Genomic DNA, 6,000 nt, shown 5'->3' on the forward strand with positions numbered 1-6,000 from the left:
GAATTCTGGCTTCAAATGGAAGCCAGTCGATGGCTCTCAAGTCAGGTGAGATGTGAGCGTTTCTTTTAGAGCCTGTGATGAGTCTCGCAGCTGCATTGATCGTGGCTCTTAATGGTGCTGTTGAGGATCTTGGGAGGCCGCATAGCGTAACTGCTCCATACTCTACTCGGGGGATTACTAGGGCTTGAACTGCTTGTTTGAAATCATGTGCAGGCAGAAAGGGTTTCAGTTTTCTCAGGGTCTTTAGTTGGAAGTTCGCTCCCTTAGTTGCGGAGCTAATGTGTTTCTGCATCTTTAAGTTGCTGTCTAGTGTTATTCCCAGAGATTTCGCTGAGTCGACTATGTGCGTGTGTCCATTTAGGGCTGTTAGGTGTTTCATCCAGTCCGGATAGTGTGGGTTTTGTTGGGGGGGGGGGCGATTAACAGGAATTCCGTTTTGAGAGAGTTAAGTTTCAGATGGTTTTCTGCCAGCCATGTTTGGGTTTTTTGAAGTGTGGTGTTGAGCGATTTGATGTCCTCTAGTGAGTGTATCTTGATGTATATTTGTGTGTCGTCTGCGTACATGTGGAAGTGAATCTTGGTGAGGCGTAGAAGATCTGTGAGAGGTTCCATGAAGAGGTTGAATAAGGTGGGTGAGAGAGAGGAGCCTTGAGGTACTCCTAATGTGACTGGCATAGGGTTGGATAGGGATTGGTTGATCTTGAATCTTTGGGATCTGTTTTGGAGGAAGGATGTGAACCAGTTCAGAACCTTTCCAGAGATACCCATTCTGTGTTTTAAGAGGTCAAGTAGGTTGTCGTGTTTGACAGTGTCAAAAGCTGATGACAGGTCGAGTAGGATTAGAAGACAGGCTTCATTCTGGTCTAGGATTTTAATCGCGTCGTCTACAACATGAGCCATGGCTGATTCGGTGCTGTGACCTGCTCTGAAGCCAGATTGAAATTGGTTCAGCAAGTTGTATCGATCGATGTGACTGTTCAGTTGTACGTTAACACATTTTTCCAGGAGTTTGCCTAACATAGGTATATTAGATATCGGACGGTAGTTGTTGGGGTCCGAGGGGTCCGCCGTGGTTTTCTTAAGGATAGGTGAGACCTGACCGATTTTCAGGATGTCAGGGATGGAGCCTTGAAGGAGGGAAGTGTTGATGATCTTAGTCCAACTGGGTAGTAGGAGAGGGATGAAGTCTTAAAGGTAGTTCGCAGGGAGTGGGTCCGTGAAGTGATTGGAGGGCTTCAGAGTGTTGAGTGTTTTTAATATGGAGTCTTCAGAGTAAGTGTCAAAATGGAGCCAGTTTGCATTGTTTTTGAGTTTAAATAATGGGCGGATATTAGTTAAATCACCATCCAGGGGGGTTGAGGGGCTCTTAGTCAGGTCCGCTAAGGATTTCAGATCCTTGAGTAAGTCTGATTTGATGGATTCTGTCTTGGCTGTGAAGATGGAGGCAAACTCCTCACAATTGGGTGGGGAGAGTGGGCTGGTGTTGAGGGCATTAGGTAGGCTTTTAGTTTGTGATTTGATCAGGTCGAATAGCTTTTTGGGGCGGTTCTTGGCCAGGTCTAATTGAGATCTGAAGAAATCGGTTTTTGATTTTTTGATCTTTCTAAAATAGGCGTTTCTGGCTGTTCTCAGAGTTTGGAGGAGGTCCGTTGAGGGATTATCTCTCCATCGGCGTTCAATTAATCTGAGCGAGCGTCTGTCGTCATTTAGCCTCCCATCGTACCATGGTTTGGAATCTTTAGACGATGTTCTTTTCAATTGTAATGGGGCTATTTTGTCAAGCAGGGTGTTCATGGAGTGAAAGTAGTGATTTGTCAGTCCTTGGACATCATTCATGTCTTCCGGGGGACGGAGGGGGTTTGCGTTATCTAAGGATGAGAGGTCAGATCCGATGTTTTTCAAGTTTCTTTTCCAGATCTTAGTTCTTAGGGGTTGTGTCGAGAGTCGTTTAAAAGATTCAAGGATTTGGAAAGTAATGATATGATGGTCAGACCAGTCGCATGGGAGTATCGAGTCTAGCTGAGTGGAATCAGCTTTGGAGATAATTAGGTCGAGCGTTGCTCCTTTGTCGTGTGTAGGGCTGTTGCAGATTTGAGTGAGATTGAGGTCTGTGAGGAAGGCTTTGAGACTGTTAACCGCAGGGTCGTTCTGGTCGTCCCAATGAAGGTTAAAGTCCCCTAAGAAAATTTGTTTAACTGGTTGACTGTCATTAGAGGCTAAGATGTCCATGAAGTGTTTTATGAAGTTGAGGTTATCTCCCGGAGGATGCGGAGGATGGTAGAAGGTGTGGAGAGAACAGATTTGTTTGTTGTTGTTGGCGATGTTTAAGCATAGGTATTCACAGGATGGTGTAGCCGGGGCAAAGGAGTTGGTCACAGTTAGGTTGGTCTGGTGTATGCAGGCTATCCCACCGCCTGGCCTCTCAGTTCTGTCGAGTCTGGAGATATCATAGTTAGGAGGTAACAATATGTCCAGTATGGGAGTAGAAGTATCCTTTAGCCATGTTTCTGTTAAGATCAAAATGTCAGGTTCGTTCGTGATGAGTAAGTCGGCAATATCAGCTGCGTGTCTGGAGGCGGACCTGCAGTTGAGGAGTATGCATCTTAGACGTGGCTGGATGCTTACAGTGGTAGGTTCAACTGTGATGGGGATTCTAGTGAGGTTATTTTCAACAATGCCTCTGTAGTTGAGTCTCGGGGCTCTGTGTGTGTTGATCGGGATGGCATGAATTCGGGAGTCGGATTGCGGGCTCACTGGAGGTCCCGTGTCGAGAGAGGGGTGAGCTGTATCGTAGGATTGGAAGAGGGCCATTATGTCTAAGTCAGATAGGGGGTTTAACCCTCTGACCGGGCGGGATGAGGCGTTAGGGAGTGGGATTATGCTCCAGCGTGGAGATCCATGTGTTAGGGAGTTTGCATGGGGATGTTGGTTGTGGTAGAGGGTCTTAGGGTGTGGGGACGGGCTGTATTTTTGTTTAGTACAAGTGGATTTAGGTTGGTGAAGGATAAGTTTTTGAAGGGCTCCTAAGTCTGATTTGATTTGCTGAAGGGTTGATAGTATCAGGTCAAGTCTCATATCAGGCAGGATGGAATCGTTAATGGATGGGTGGACCAAGGGAGTGACTTGTGGGGTAGTTTCATTAGATATGGTTGTGTCAGGAACCGTGGGGGTAAGTGAATTGTTTGTGAGTCTCGGGGAGGAGCTGTAAGAGGAAGTAGAGCAGGGGGGGGGTGAGATAAGGAGGGCCCGGTGATAGGTTCAGGTGGTGAAGGGGGTGAGGGGGGGAGGTCATCCTAGGGTTTAAGTGGGTGGTAATGGGGCTGGTAAGTTGTTGAGAGGCGCCGGGAGAGGAGGGGAGGGGGGTGGGTGCAATAAGGGGGGTGGGGGGAGAGGGTAGTGAGGTGTCAGTGCTGGGGTCCGAAAGGGTAGTGTTGGGGTTGTTGCAATGAGGGGAGGTGTTGGGGGTAGTGGAGAGGGGGCAGGGGGGGGTGTGAAGGTGCAGGGTGAGGTGGGATGGGGAGTGAATTGGCGATGTTAAGAAGTGGTGTGGCGGTGAGGTGGTAAGTGTCGTTAGGTGGGTTGTCTTCGGGGTCTGACGATGAAGTTGTGGAGGGAAGGGTCATCTGGGAGTACTGATTAATATCATACGAAGGATGAGAGTTGTCTGGGACCAGGTGAGTTGCGGGGGGGTGGGGAGGGGGGAGGGCCAGAGTGACTCTGTCCTTAATGAGCGGAAAGATATGATCGATCAGATTAAGGTTGTGGTTGGAGGATTGGATCAGGATGATACCATTATGATATATAGTGACTGTGGCAGCAGCGTTAAAGAATGAAGAGGGAAGGATAGAGAGGGTGATGCCGTGAGCTGTTTTCTTAGAGTTAGATACCTTAAAAAGGGCGATAAAGGCTTTCCTCCATTGAGCTCTCCTTTTCGTGTAGAATATGATATCGTTCTTAATGAGCCCTTTGTTCATACAGTAATAGGGGGCAGAGATGGGGATTTGTAATTTTACTGTGTGTAAACGATTAATGATATTGTATTATGGAAAGACGGAAATGCTTTTTATCCTATTTTATATTTAAGGACTGAAGGTCTAAATAAACTTTACCTTGACATCTGTGCATTGACTAATTCGTTTTCGAACCACACGTTTACACCATACACAAAAAATGTGATTTCTGTGGCAATTTTCCGAATACACCTTTTGGTATTGGCTGAGTCATTGTTGCATATGCTATTTATTCTTTGTTGTTAAAGTGAATAGATTCTTTCGATTTATGGAATTTTGAGTTTTCTGAGTCTGTAAATGATATTCTTCACCTTTGATTAGTAGCATGTAGGAAAGGGTAGTTGTTTGGGACATGGGTACAGTAATTAAACCTTTACAATCTACCACCTGTACTCGACTAATGACTTCACAGCAGTTGCAATACATTGTTGGTAAATTTTGTACTGAATTAAGCTTAACTTTTTGTGTTGTCTCCGTATGTTGTTTGTCAATCTGGATCCAATTTTAAATACTTGTTAAAACTTCAAAAATGTACTTGTGTAGCTTTCATCATCCTTCGTTTAGAGTAGTTTTCCAACTTTTTGTGACTTCACAAACTGCTGAATACCCATGGACATCCCAGATTTCTAGGAGTGTTCCCACTGTCGAACATTTACTCATGCAGACTTTCCATTCAGTATGTAAGCCAGGCAAAAATGTGAATTTTCATATTTCACTTTGTGTGTTTTTTCTCAAAGGTAAATATCTTTTTCTATGGATAAAGTCCTTCTTCTGCATGCCCATTGCCACGCCAGTAACAAAGTTACTTCCACTTTTTTAGGGTTGAATAGCCATTCAAACTTGTGTGTGTTGTTATTCAGTGCATTTTGCATGGTAGCTCTTTCCTTCCCCCAAACCTAAACGTATGATTGCAAAAAATCCACCTTTGTAAGTGCATTTTTTATGCTTGGAAAATCCCACTTATCCTGATTCTGCAAATGAGAATGTGGAATTTAGAGTCACAAATGCCTTTTTGTGCATTTCTACGTTACTTTGAGGTGCTCTGAAACGTTTGTGAACCTCGGCTGGCAGCGCCTAGCAGACGGAGTCTTTTGTACTTAAGTAAAACAGGGATGAAGCTACCAATGAGAGATGCGTTTTTATGGAAGCCTTAAGGCCTCTGCTTCCCTGGTTCTGTTCTGATCGAAGAAGGGAACATTTACTTACTGATGATTAGTAACTGTTTTGTGATCCTGGTAAATCTGACTCCAGTAGTTGTTATTTCGACATGGAAGGGTCACATCGAGAGCAGGACTTTTGTTGACCTGCTGCTGACAAACAGAAATGCTTTTATCACCTCATAGGTGACCCTTACAATAACCAAAAATGAAATTTGGTGTGGGTGATTAACAAACATTGCGTCTGCTAGTTGCATATTGTATACAATGAATTTACATTCTGAAAAGCTGCATGTAGCTTTACTTCCTCAAACTTGCTTTAAATGTATTTTCTGAGGTAGCAATGAGATCGATTCCCCTTGGTTTTGGGTTATCATCAAAAGTGCATTCATTAGAAAGTCCACAAACATTTTATCGAATCAGACAATTTACTATCATATATAAAATGTCTTTGATCACAGTGCAGTTGAAATCAGGAGAATTTCTGTCACATTTCCAACTAAATAATCCTGCTATCAGTTTGGGTTGCTCAACAATTTACTAGCATTATATTGAAAACAGATATTCTCCGTCAGTGGTTGTAGTCTCTTTGTTGGAGTTTTCTTTCATAATCCCCAGTACAAAGTGACATTATCCATGAACCCCTTGATTGCTAAGGCTTTTTCCTCCCAAGTGCTAAGCCTTTTTGGACCCTTTGTGACTAAACCTTCATACCGTTTTTTCACAAAAAGGTAGCCAAGACAAATTTGTATACTTTTCTCCCACAGATTAGGGGGTTTGTGGAATCCCCTGGAAGGAATCAGAAAATAATCAAAATATACCAACATTTTGGG

The sequence above is a fragment of the Triturus cristatus genome, chromosome 4_1 (assembly GCF_964204655.1).
Source record: "Triturus cristatus chromosome 4_1, aTriCri1.1, whole genome shotgun sequence".
Taxonomy (NCBI): Eukaryota; Metazoa; Chordata; class Amphibia; order Caudata; family Salamandridae; genus Triturus; species Triturus cristatus.